The 14,153-nt window shown below is 49.7% G+C and overlaps 1 protein-coding gene across 3 annotated transcripts in view; it reads right to left on the reverse strand.

Moving 5' to 3' along the window:
• CF1H1orf226 (chromosome F1 C1orf226 homolog) overlaps positions 1 to 14,153 on the reverse strand; it is a 286,062-nt gene that overhangs the window by 56,240 nt on the left and 215,669 nt on the right. Inside the window, exon 1 of one of the 3 annotated variants that reach the window (XM_047840212.1) lies at positions 6,391 to 6,424. The exons of the other annotated variants lie outside the window; for them this stretch is intronic. The gene's annotated coding sequence lies outside the window, so the exon portion shown is untranslated. Of the gene's footprint in view, positions 1 to 6,390; positions 6,425 to 14,153 lie in introns of those variants that run through there. 3 annotated transcript variants of the gene reach the window in all.

Below are 14,153 nucleotides of genomic sequence, written 5' to 3' on the forward strand. Positions count from 1 at the left end.
GCCTTGGAGGTGGTTTGGCCTAATTTATCATCCTAAGAAACACACGTCTTACTCTACCCACTCCAACCCCGGCCCCACACCGCATTGTCTCGGGAGGCAGAACGGAGCCCGGTCCAGAGCCTGTCCTTGAGGAGCTCAGGGTGCTTGCTGGATAGTGGGGCGAGCACAGGGCGTGGAGCAGGGCACCGGGCACGTGTGCACACGGAGCCCGCCTGCTCCCGGTAAGGGTGCACGGGGTGGGGGGGGTCTGCCGTCCGAGCAGCGCCTTGAGTATGTGCGAGGTGGCGGGGATGACGGAGGGGAATGCTGTAGCCTGGGTCCTGGCAGGAAACAGATCACTGGAGCCATCCAAGGTGAGCTTAGGGAGGGACTATTTACAAAGGCGAGGGCACCGCGCAGGGAAACCTGAGGGCAGCACGGGGCCCGAGGAGCAGGGCAGCGGGTGGCTGCCAGGACCCAGAGAGAGAACTGTGTGCCACCCGGCAGGAGCTCTTGTGAACGGAGGTGGGGAGAGGGCAGCCCACTGATGGTCCACACAGGCCAGCCTCTGTGGGCACCTGGCCCGGCGGCGGGTCTGGAGGAGCAAAGGAAAACCGCCCATCAGACACAGAGGAAGGCAATCTGCACATAGAAAGGCACGGAGTCCTGACACAGCACGGTTTGCTTTGGCACCAGGAACAGGGGACATGCGAGGGACCAGCAGGAGATGGGAGCAGAGGGAGGTCAGCACCTGCTGCACAGAGCCCAGCTGTCACCTTGTGTGCTCATGGCACCGATGGGAATGACGTAGTTGGTAGTCACGGTGGTGGAGGGATGGAGTCTGCAGGAGGACAGGAGAAGAAGGTAGGCCAAAAAGAGGCCACTGCGATATGGAAGGTCTGGGGGAAGAGGAAGAACCTGGACCGGGGCCTTGCCAGTCAAAGGAAGTGGACTCAAATGTCTGCTTCGCTGCTTCCCATTGTGAGACACTGGGGGAGTCTTCTAACCATTGAGTTTATTTTTCGCATCCACAAACATACAAACAGTCATGAGAATTAGACCGGGTGAGTCAGGTGCCAACCATAGGGCACGGTGATCAACACAGCCTGGACTTATGCAGTGCACATCCTGTGCAACCAGGCTGGTTGGCCCCGAGTCCAGGCAAGAAAAGCTGAAGGTCTATGTAAGGCAGCAACAGTCATGATGGGTAGCAGGATGTGGATTCCAGAGCCATTTCTCTGGATGCGGGGATAAGGAGGGGGAGGGAGAAGATCCTGAGTTGTACGACTTGGCTGATGGGGGGTGTGGACTAAACACGAAGGAGGTCAAGGAGGTCAAAGGACGCAGGAGCAGCTGAGGGCACAGGGAAAGAAGGGTGTGGTTCCGCACATGTCAACAACCCTGAGGTGCCACCAGAGCACTCAGATGGCCCTGCCTAGGAGACAAATGGGAACAAGGGATCAGGTGAGAGGCACAGACTTAGAAGCCACCAGGACACAGAGGGTGGCAGTAGCCGTGGGAAATAGGAGATTCCCCCGGAGCAAGCAGAGAAGGAAGGGACGGGGTTCACTGAGAATCCTGTTAACAGTATTGATTGAAACTAAAGGCAGAAGAGGGGGAGTCAGCAAAAAACAAAAAAACCCAAAAAACAGGAAAAGACCAGGAAATAAGAGGAACACAGGAATCCACCATGGATGCGCGGGAGGAGAGAGTCTCCGGAGGGAGGAAAGGTCCACGGCATCCGGTGCTCTGGAGGGACCAAAGGGGACGAGGACGCGGAGTGAGCCACGGATTAGCAATGGAGACATCCCTGGTGACCGCAGCAGGGGCGATCTTGGCGCGGCGCACAGAAGCCCAAATATAAGGAGCTGAAAAGCGAGTGGGGTTTTGGAAATACATGCGGAAAAGCGCAATCAGGCCCAAGAGTCTGGCAGTGAAAGAACAAGATAAGAAGGGAGGCTTTGGGAGTAGCTCTTCTTTTCAGATGGCAAAACCTGAGCCTATTTATAGGCTAAAAAGGAAGAAACAAAACAGAAATAGCCTCAAGATCCAGGGGGAAATACAGGGAGAATGAGGTCTGGAGATCCGGGCAGGACGGCAGGAGACAGGGTCCAGGGGCAGAGCCAGTGGAGGAAGAGTCAAGTGCACACGGGACTCTGAGGCTGCCAGAGGTGGGCCGGTCCCGCCCCGGCTTGTCGCCCCCTCCTGTCGTAGGGTGGCTTCGCCCCCGCTCGGCAGAGGCAAGGCCGTCCTGACGGGCGCGTAGGAGTCGTCTGACTGAGACGGAGGCTCAGTACGGTTTTTTTTAAGTCAAGTGTCCTGGTTAGAGCAAAGGCTGACTTAACTGCTCCCGCCTGCATTTTACCTGTTAATTCCCTCTCTTTCTGCAGGGCGAGGACGTCTCTCGGAGATGTGACGTGGATCCAGACGAGGCCAGAAAGAGCCGGCTGCGTCTTCTTGGAGCAGAGACGTGCACACATTCATCCTGGGGCGGACGGCCCGAGGGACGGGGCTCCCGGAAATTCACGGGGGCGACGAGGGTGGGAGGCCTGGCCGGGGACACGAGAGGCTCTCCCGGGACCTGGTTTAGGAACACTTGCACTTTCTCTCTCGCATTTAGCTTGTCAGATTCTTCTTTGTCAGCTGAAGGCCCGCCCGACAAGCTTAATGGTTTCCTTAGGGCTTTGTCCTTCCCATCAGCGAACAAAGGCAATTGGGAAGGATTTGGGTTTAGCTTTTTTGATATTAAAAGCAAGCAAAGAAAATAACACAACAACAACAAACAGGGCGCCTGGGTGGCTCAGTCGGTTAAGCATCTGACTTCGACTTCGGCTCAGGTCGTGGTCTCACGGCTCATGAGTTCAAGCCCCGCGTCGGGCTCTGTGCTGACAGATCGGAGCCTGGAGCCTGCTTTGGATTCTGTGTCTCCCTGTCTCTATGCCACACTTTGTCTCTCTCTCTTTCTCTCAAAAATAAACATTAAAAAAAAATTAAAAAAAAATTCTTACCAAGATAGATGTTTGTATTTATATGTGCACCCACACGTGCACATCCATACACTCCTAGATATTTCGATCCGCGTTTGGGTGTAAATATAGGTAGAGTAGATCAGACCACTGGCCCACCGCCTGGACAGCCGCTCTGACTCTGAAAGGCGATACACCAGCAATACCCCACCTCTTCCCGCAGTCGAGAGCCCCTAACAATGAATTAAGTGCCATTGGAAGACAACAAGCTGACATGCAGATGGCACCCATCAGGGGTTATGAGGCCCCTCTTGCTCCTCCCTTCCCAAAAAGCTTTTACTGAGGCCGGTGCTAAAACCAAGATGAGCACATTCGCCGTTCAGTATGGTTTCGTTTCTCCCATCCACCCTCTGATAGTGACGAATTATTGGTAAAAACTGCGACAAATTGGACAAGAGGTAAAGCCAGAGACCAAGATATTGCACGGACAAAGATTATTGGTCCCGTAAGCAAAGAGCTAACGGTATAGCAGTAACAGGGGACAGGGCTGGCATCTTTGGCCAACTGGAGGAAGGAGGCAGTAGATTTTTGAAGGCGGCCTTGCCGCGTGGTTAGTCCCACAGTAGGAAGACATGTTTGGCAGAGCAGAGCAAGGTCACGTGACCGCTCACTTCTCAGGGCTCCCGACTGCACTGCTGCCTTTTTAACGGTCATCTGTGTGCTGTGTATTATCTTCCATTAGAACATATGTTCTTGATGGTCTCTGGTTAACATTTTTTTTATCACCGTCTCCAAACACCTTCACAGACGGGTAGCATTCGGCGCTCAACAAAGGTTAGGTTGGCTGGTCGACTCGACTGTCCGTCCACCCATCCGATCAATCCTAGGTAAAAGTCTACAGAATAAATGTGCCCACTTCTTGGGAATTGTGCAAAGACTTAAGAAGAAATCAAGTCGATTTAACAAATATGCATCGAGCACAATTATGTGCAAGACGGCAGTCAAGGAGACAAAGACGAACAAGATGTGGCTCCCACTAAGAAATATTAGATAAATAGCTACAAGATTGAACTTAAGGGCTACAGAGCCTTGGGTACAAAGAAGAAACGGAAATGAGATCCCCACTTTGGGGATGGGGTTGAAAGCAGGAAACAGTTCCTGGTGGATGTGGCATTTAAAAGACACCTCGGGATTCTTATTCGAGAACTTGACAGAAACGTTATTGAACCCAGAAGACTCGCTCAATCGTGGTTTGACCGTGACTGCCACCAGCCACTGGGGAAGGCTGTCAGTCCTCCACAGCTGCTTCTCAGGGTCTCCTAATAAAGGTGTGGGGACTTGCTGACAACTTAGCCTAGTTCCTGAATTCTACGCCTCACCCTCTGGGTCTCCCAGTCATGCTCACCTCTACAGTCTGAGGTCTGTGCCAGCAGAAAAGCAGCCCAGTTCACAACTGGCTATAGTCTTCCTAGTGGTGGGTCATCATCCTCTTCCTAACTGTGCCAAGATGTGAAAAGGAACCCAGAAAGCTTCCCAGCCAGGACCGAGGGACGGGGCATGACAACACAGAGTCTAGACTGCTGTGTAGTGCGGAATGCCCAAGCAGTCCCTGGGGGATGAGCTGGGACAGCGTCCTTCTACGATCCTGGAGACCATCTGGTGATAGTAAGGGCTGGTCAGACCAGAGTTATTGTTCCAGACCGAAAGCAATCTTTCTTTGCCTTTGGGGTTAAGGTTGGCCACACAGTGGTCCTTCCCCTGGCCCATCATATGGCCCTACATCCCAGTGTCAAACACAGACCCTACGCCAGGTTTCCCACATCCGCGTGAATCCAGAAACACCTAGCGTACCATAAAGGTTCTTCCTAAGCAAATCCTCTCCCTTTACGTGACCTGAAACCCACCGATCGATACGAGATTGGTTTGTTTTGAAGACGATGATTCCTTTAACAAGATGCAAATGCTTCTTGGGCTGATAAAGTAAACTCCATCAATCATTCAAACACTAAATTATTAAGCAAGCTAGAGATTGTTCTCCCTCCTCCTACAGAAGGACAGCCAATGATAAACCTTCCTGGCTTGAGAAGCAAAATATTCAAAGATAACTTACAATGATTATTGACACCAGAGGGTCTCTCCTTGGAACCAATAAACCACAGGGCTATGAGGCCCATGTATTGTCCCAAACTCAAAATTCTGCAAGCGTGTACATGAATGAATTGTTACAGGGAGAGAATTCAGTTTTACCAGACTCTCAAAAGTATTTGTGTCACATAAAAGGTCAACAGCACCCTACGGATGCCCAGGCCAGTGTCTACCTGTTAGCAGGGAAAGGGGTCAAGGGCAAGATGGCTGGTTTTACTTTGCATACACTCTCCCATCTGGGCCTCTTCAAAGCTTTGCAAATTCCAAATGGATTCCCTTTATGCATGTAAGGAGGAGAAAATGAAACAGGAATGGAATTTCAAAGTAAGAAATCACTTAGAAGTGGAACTGGAACCAGGCCTGGATTCTCGGTTCCCCTGGTTCTTCCTCCACAGGGTGATTCCCTTCCCGGTAGACAGCGTTTAATGATGTGAAGTCTTCTAAAGTTGGCCTAATTGGATGTTCCATCGTAAGGGTAAAAGGTGCCCGCTAAGGTCTGGCACAGAGAGACTGATCCAAAGGTTTAGCTTTGATCATTCTGGAGGCTCTTCAATTTTCTGCTGTAAATAGATCTATTCACTATCTGCCAGCTTTGTGCTTTAGGCCATGGAGAAGGGCAGAGGATGAGGCCACCAAGAAAATAAGGAAGCTTAACGGCCTTTTCGAAATGAACATTCTAGTACAAACAAGTGGATCGAGCCTGCCCTAGCTTCGTCACGTGGCATTTACGGAGCACCTACGACGTACGAAGACCCTTCCGGGCACCGGGGATACAGTGCACAAAACATGTATGGTTCCTGCCTTCGTATTTAGAATTACCATGGTAAAAGTTTCCATTCTTTTGCCATGAGTGAATTTGATAATCAAGGGGGATCCACCAGAGGCAGAAAGCCAGCGGAAAGAGCAGAGGTAAAATTACCAGAGAGCCAAGTTGAGGTCATGGGAGGGGCCGCTCCCAACACCTCCCCAAAAGAGGGTGCTCCTTCATTTACTCTCTATTCAGACTGCCACTAGTCTGAATGACCCAAGCCTGACAGACTGACCCCCGTCTGTGCCTCCAAATGCTGTCAGCTCTATTGTCCAGTCTGCCCTTTATCCTGACTCCTGGGCAATGTCTCCCATGTCCGCCTCCCTGACACAAATCCCTCTGCGAGTGGGGTGTTTCCCGAAAACCCTACTGTCAATGGCCACCCTGGAACCCTGAGTCAAAGCCCTCACGGAAGGACTGTAAACATGGGTGCGGAAGGAAGGTCCTGATATATTACCAAGAGAAAAACAGGTTCATCGTAGAACTACTTACAGGACAACGCTGGGTTTTGGAAAAACATCTGAGGGCACATTTGCATGTGGAACGTTCCTAGAGGGAATATGAAGGAATATTTGACTCTTCCTTTTGTAAGACGTCTTCACGGGGCGCCTGGGTGGCTCAGTCGGTGAAGCGTCCGACTTTGGCTCAGGTCACGGTCTCGCGGTTCGTGGGTTCGAGCCCCGCGTCGGGCTCCGTGCCGACAGCTGGGAGCCTGGAGCCTGCTTCGGATTCTGTGTCTCCCTCTCTCTCTGTTCCTCCCCTGCTCTCACTCTGTGTCTCTCTCACCCTCTCAAAAATAAATAAAGAATAAAAAAAATTAAAAAAAAAAAGTCTTCACTACTCTTAGTGGCAAGCATATATTACGTGGCCATTTTAAAACTTATGCCTCAGCCGTATTCCTCTGAACACTTCCTGAAAAATGTCACAGAAAGGAGTCACCTTGGGGACCAGGCAGAGCCGGGCTATGCCTTACCTGTCTCTGCATCTACACGGGGCACACAGTGGCCTCCAGAGGAGGAGAAGAGAGAGGAGGAAGGACAGAGGAAAACGTAGGTCTTGGACGTGTGCACCAACACATGCACGTGACAAAGAGCCCCGAGGTGTCAATAAATGACAGGCCAGTGAGTCCCCCGGGGGGACTTACGGTGCTTCTGCGTGTTTACCGAGACTTCCCGAGCTCAAGGGACTTTGCCAAGCCCACGGAGAGGTATGAGAATTGAAGCACAGAACCTGCTTTCAAGGAAAGAAAAAGGAGAGAAACAGATAAAGAGTGCACATAACTATGTAGGACTGCAAGCCACAGAAAGGCAGGCAGAAAACTGGAAAGAAGAGGAGAATCGATAGGCGGGGGAGGGTGCGAGGTCAGGCCACGAGGAATGGCAGGGTGGTGGGCACCGGGATTTGGGAGGGAGCCGAGGGTTGACAGATGTGCTCTCGCACAGGGCAGCAGGGGTGAGGGAGGTTATTTATTTCAGGATAGGGGAGAGCTGAGAGGACCGGCAGGGAGGGATGGAGAGGCTAGAGAAGGGCAGGCCCATGGGGAAGAGACCGGAGAAGCTGGGTCTGGAACACAGGAGGGCAGGGCACAGAGGGGCGATGACGGTAGGCAGTGACCCACGATGTGTGGAAGGGGAGGCGGATGTGGAGGAAGCTCACGGAAGATGGGGGTCACCTAGGGAGAGGGAGGGTGCACAGAGCCCACAGGTAGAAGCAGGTGAAAAGGACTTGGCACCGAGGGGAATTAACTAACGCCGGGGTGAATGAGGGATCACAGAGCACCCCCGGGGAACTAACTGAAGCCAGAGAGCACGAAGGATACTCTTTCCCCTCTTTGTAAGTTTCTCCATGCGGAAAATCGGGCAATTCCTACTCATGCATATGTATGAAAAGGCACAGTCTATGAAAGGTTCTGACACCAGAGGGAATAAAAACATCAACTCTACATGAAACATTACTCGCTGCAGTGATGGATACTCCCATCCCTCCACGGGCGGGTCCAGAAAAGACAGGAGGAGCCTGGGAGAGATCTACAGGTCAGGCTGCCTCCAGATCCCTGGTTCCAGTCCAGCAGGGGCCCCTCAAGGCCCTCCCATGCTGGAAGGCTGGAGGAGGCTCAATCTCAGAAAAATATGGGAAGATGCAGGGGCGCCTGGGTGGCTCAGGTCATGATCTCACGGTTCGTGAGTTCGAGCCCCGGCTCAGGCTCTGTGCTGACAGCTCAGAGCCTGAAGCCTGCTTCGGATTCTGTGTCTTCCTCTCTCACTGCCCCTCCCCGATTCAGTGTTTGTCTCTCTCTCGAGAATAATAAACATTAAAAAATTAAAAAGATATATGGGAAGATGCAATCGCCCTGTCCCTTGTACAGCACAGAGCACAAATGGGACCCAGGTGTCTGAGCTCCAGATCTGCTCAGTCTTCTCTGACCTTCCAGGACCCCCGGTACCTGGGCCCCCTGTCCCACTCCTGTGGCAATGGAGCAGTCTGAGGTGGGGACTTGGGCGTGTGGAGCTACGAAGGGAGGGAGGTTGGAGAGTAGAGCTGTCTATCTGGGAGGTCTTGATCCGATTTTGGGGGGGGGGCAGCCTGGATGTTGGAGAGCCATCTCTAAGAATCCTGACAGCTTTTCTGGATCCACAAAACAACAGTGCAAGTAATTACTACGTATTCTATCTTTTCTCCTAATTACGGGATTCTACCTATATATTACAGGTTAGGATAGTATCTGATTCCATTAAAAAATAACATTTTTAAAACCTGTTATCTTAATCCCATGGGACCTCGACTTTCTGCCTTTCTAGGGGTATTATCTCCTTTTAAAAATGTCAATTTAGGGGTGCCTGGGTGGCGCAGTCGGTTAAGCGTCCGACTTCAGCCAGGTCACGATCTCGCGGCCCGTGAGTTCGAGCCCCGTGTCAGGCTCTGGGCTGATGGCTCAGAGCCTGGAGCCTGTTTCCGATTCTGTGTCTCCCTCTGTCCCAAAAATAAATAAACGTTGAAAAAAAAAATTTTTAAAAAAATGTCAATTTATGGGGCGCCTGGGTGGCACAGTCGGTTAAGCGTCCGACTTCAGCCAGGTCACGATCTTGCGGTCCGTGAGTTCGAGCCCCGCATCGGGCTCTGGGCTGATGGCTGGGAGCCTGGAGCCTGTTTCCGATTCTGTTTCTCCCTCTCTCTCTGCCCCTCGCCCGTTCATGCTCTGTCTCTCTCTGTCCCAAAAAATAAAATAAACGTTGAAAAAAAAAATTTTTTTAAAAATGTCAATTTGTTTGATTCCACTGCTGATTTCCAATTTGTGGCCCCGTGCTTCTCCCTCCTCTCCCTAGCAAGAGGCTGGCAGACCCTGTCCCCTCCTCTGATAAAACTTCTCCTTTATGAGTCACTATGCATTCCACCCTCCTGAACGCCAGCCTTTCTTCCGCCCTTACTCTCTCTTAGGGTGGATGCTCTCTCGTTTATTTGCAAGTCTTTAAAAATGCTGCCTAGGATTTTTTCTACCCCACTTTCATAAAAACAAAGTATGAGAGGATACTTTCTAAGCTTTGGCACTTAACCCAACCCCCCATATTCTTAAAGATAATCTACTGTCTTCTGTCTTCCAGTTTTGCTATCAGCCTAATTGTGTTCCTTTATAAGCAATGTATTTTTTTCTGATCTGGATGATTTTAAAATCGGTGTCTTCCACATTCTGTGGTTTCATCACTAGCAGTCTAGAGTTTAAGAATCAAACTCTTAAAAAAAAAGTCAAACTCTTTCGGGGTGCCCGGATGGTTCAGTCAGTTAAACGTCCGACTCTTGATTTTAGCTCAGGTCATGATCTCACAGTTCGTGGGTTCGAGCTCCATGCTGGGCTCTGTGCTGACATTGGGCTGTGTGGAGCCTGCTTGGGATTCATTTTCTCTCTTTCTCTCTCTCCCTCTCCTGCTCACATGCACTCTCAAAATAAATAAGGAAACATTTAAAAAAAATCAAATTCTTTTTCTTTACTTTGTCATTTAATGTGATTCCTGAGTCTGAGGGTACTCACGTCGCCTTCATTGTCTCTGGTTGGATCATTGCAACTGTTGGCTGTTAACTAAGTGAAATATGCTACCACAGTCCCTTATTTTCCAAGACACTCCCAAATGTCACAGGTTTATCAATCCCCAGGAGAGAAAACAGTTCATTCACCTTAAAATCCAGGGTTTTCTGTCCTGCAAAACGTTCTGCATTTTGATGGGTAACTCTGAAGCGATAAAAACATGAAGGCAAATGAATGTGTGGGTGTATCTTAAAAGGGGGATGCCACTGAACACAGCAGTGTGCCCACCCTAAGGACAGAAGCCCGGGGAGGACAGTCCTCCAACGATTAACTAGTTCGTGATCATGGGAGAGTCACCTATGACGTCTGAAGCTTCATTTCATCCTAAGAACGGGGATGACTGGTTCTACACATGGGGTTGCCTTTAGGATTGACGTAACCTTGGTCCGGTCTCGTCTGACTGTAGATCCTTTGAGGGCAGGGACGAGGTCTTGCTCGGCCAGATAGGGTCAATTTCTTGCTCTTTCAATAATACTCAGATAATGGACAGAATCCCTCCAAGCACATCCTTTCCGGCAAGCAGGCCGTGCGGGTTTGTCTGTGTAGGTGAAGGATGTGTGGGAGGAAAGGGCTGGTCTTGTTGGTGGCAGGTGCTACCGAGTTAATCAACAGCGTGGGTACGAGGATATCAGGTGATGTTCTGTCCCAGCCACGGCCCCTCGGTAACCTGGCATCCCTGGTGATCACCTCCCCCCAGCCCTCCCAGAAAAGACTCTGGCTGCTCCAGGCCTCCAACCCACAGGGATGCCCCGATTCCCTCTGTGCACCTGCTGCCGCTCTGGACCCAGCCCCCAAAAGGGATGCTTTCTATTTTCCCAGCATCCGGGGACCAGCTCTGGCCTCGGCCACTCAGCAAGCTTCTCTGCTGTCCAGTGGCTCTAACACACCTCCCACAAACGAAAATGAACTCCAGCCTGGGGGAGCCCCCCCCCCCCAAGTTTGTCCTTCCTCGTATGTTCTCTTTCAGTTCTAGAGGACTGTTCAGAGTGCTCTTTCCAATTTAAAGGTGCTGTTTTGTTACAGCTGAATGATTCTTTATAATCCTTCTGTGTAAATCACTGTGTGAATTCTGTCTTCCGATTGGACCCAGACTGATAAACCACTGTTTTCCTCGGTGCCTGGCACAATCAACAATACATATCGGAGCTCTCCAGGCGTCCTTTCCTCCCTTCCCCAGCTAGCCCTGAATAATTTATCTCTGACTTGTTCCAAATCACAGCACAGCTCAAAGTGGAGGGCCCCAAACTGGAACGTACCTCCTCTAATGTCTCCTCTCACCAACTGCTGGCATGTTAATTAATGACATTTCTGAGAACTGGCTGGACACCCTAGGGGGACCCCACTTGGTTTGGTCATTTATACTCAAAACTGGAGACCTTCTCCCAGTCTGGCTCCTAAAGACTTCAGGTCAATTAATTTACTTCCTTTGGTTAAAAAGAAGGATTTTTGTTTGTATGTCTGGCCCCCGGTATCAGAAACCTCCAGGGGACGGGTAATTCCTTCGGTTCCTAATAAGACCGAGAAATTTCAAAAGCACAGTGACTTCTGTAATGGTACCACTACTCCAGAGCTATTTTTTAACTTAAAAAAGAAAAAAAAAGCATGCCATTAAACCAGAAAGGGTAAAATATGGGATGTGAAACCTGAAACAAGGGAAAATAAGACATGAAGCCTTCATTTTTCTGGCCTAATCCTGTTCTATTCGACAGCCTTACTGTATCACTGACACGGTATGAAAATGTTCTTATTCAAGTTACACTTGACTGAAAGCTCAGAGGGACAGTTCACCTGTTACCATCTGGTGTGATGGTTTTACAGTGGGTCAGTTCCGCTAAACCAGAACTTGGCTCTCCTCACACCATAGAGCTGCTGTGCAGGATGGCTCATGAGAGAAACCTGCGTGGCATTTGGGCGGAGGAAATAAAGCAGGAACAGCTACGCTCTGAAGCATCATCCCCGGCTACGGTGGGAAGAAACGGACATTGAGGTATCGGCGAACCGAGGGTGGCCTCGCTCTTCTGTGCTCCATAGCCGGCTCTCCTTCATAAATGTCCTCCTTCGTAACTGCCAGCCCCCCTGACATCAAGGACCCTGAACAGAAGCATCTCAGCTAACTAAAAGGCAGCAGCCAGGAAGAGTCAACAGCCTTCCGCAGAGGTCTGCACCTGTCCCCTCTGCAATGCCGCTCTCGCACGCGGCCCCGCCTGGCATCCTGTGAACTCTGACTTATAAGCCACAGCGGGGCTGGCTCATGGCTCCTTTCAGGTCTTGGGTGGACTTTTTACTTCTTGGGTCCTGCTGCAACGGTATAGGTCCAAATCCGGTAACAACTTCCTTAGGCCCAAACACTCATAGTTGCCTGCTTCCCTACTGGATAAATCCCGATTCACATACACACACACAAATCAAACACTCTGAGTAATGGGTTCAAAAGAATTATATCTAATATGGCAACGATCTATGTAACTTCTTGTACTTAGGTTGAAAAATAAAACAGAGAAAACTACAGGAATAAAGAATGAGTAAAAAATCTGGATTAAAGGCCATGACATAATCCTAAGGATTCTGGACAATAAATCCATCATGGCCCAGGTCCTAACAGTATGTTAAACAAGAAAAATATAGCATGATGTCATTCTTTAAAAATGAATGCAGAAGTCCGTATCATGTGAGTAAAACTGTTCTCTGTATTTTACACTGGTAAGACAACATCTGGGATTCGGTATTAAATTCTAACATATTTTGGGGCGCCCGGCTGGCCCAGTCGGTTAAGCATCCGACTCCTGATTTCAGCTCAGGTCATGGTCTCACAGTTCATGAGTTCGAGCCCCACACTGAGCTCTGTGCCGACAGTCTGGATGGAGCTTGCTCTGGATTCTCTGTCTCCCTTTCTCTCTGCCCCTCTCCCGCTCACAGTCTCCCACTCTCAAAAAATAGACATTAAAAATATTCTAACATATTTTCAGAGGAAATAATGTGCTCAGAAATCAGGAAGTCTAGAAAAGAAAAGCACAATGAAGAAAGGCTTCGGGAACGTTAGGGAAATGAGGTCTATGTATTTGTGGCTCCAGGGAAGAGAGCTAGGATCAAGGGGACAAAACTTACATAAACATAGTGAAAAGCACGGTCACAGCAAATCAGCACAGAGGACGGAGGTCTCCTGCAAGCGGGCGAAGCTGGAGTACAAGTCCACCACAGCGCGTTTAACCTCATAAAATTCCATGAATTTAGAGGTCGCCTGGGGCTTGGCGAGGGGGAATAAGGGGTCCCTGCTGATGGGGACAAAGCTCCTATTTAGAACGATGGAAAGGGTCTGGAAGGTGGGGACGGCTGCGCAACACTCTAAGTGTAATCGATGCCACTAATCTGTACGCTGAAAATTGTTAAAATGGCAAATTTTATGTTCCATATATTTCATCACAATAAAAAAAAAAACCCGTGCTTCTATTAGTCTATGTGAGAGATGCAAAAAAAAATTAAATTTAACATCTGAGTCAATAAAAGAGGACTCCGTTACCGATGTGGTAAAGGCATTTCTTTCGGCTGGGAAGAATGTATTGTACCACAAAGGGGTTTTCCGCAAGCAAATGCTGCAGGGACCCAGTGTTTCTGCAGGGGCGCCTGGGTGGCTCAGTGGGCAAGCGTCCGACTTCAGCTCAGGTCATGATCTCGCGGTTCGTGAGTTCAAGCCCCATATCCGGCTCTGTGCTGACCGCTCAGAGCCTGGAGTCTGCTTCGGATTCTGTGTCTCCCTCTCTCTCTGCCCCTGCCCCACTCATGCTCGGTTTCTCTCTCAAAAATAAATCAACATTAAAAAAAAAAAATAAAGACACATAAAAGCCAAAAGCAATTATGCATTCTTTGGCAATGCCAGTCAATCAAACCAGAGGGGTTCCTGAGGGGAAGAAACAGTATACAAAGAAAGCGCATTTGTAAATGTCCCCATATTATCATGATGATAAATGTCCTTAGTGATGATGAAATGGGGCACACAGTTTAGAATAAAGTCCTCTTTCATCTACCCATAACACAGAGACATACAAATTTACAAGTACAGGGGCCAAAAACACCCAATTTAATACATAAGTGGGAAAGAAGTATCTAGAAACCTGGGACAACACTGGGGAAACTTCATGCCCTTGTTCATACATGTGGGCTGCTGAATTCTGATAGGTTA

This window comes from Prionailurus viverrinus, chromosome F1 (genome assembly GCF_022837055.1).
Source record: "Prionailurus viverrinus isolate Anna chromosome F1, UM_Priviv_1.0, whole genome shotgun sequence".
Lineage (NCBI taxonomy): Eukaryota > Metazoa > Chordata > Mammalia > Carnivora > Felidae > Prionailurus > Prionailurus viverrinus.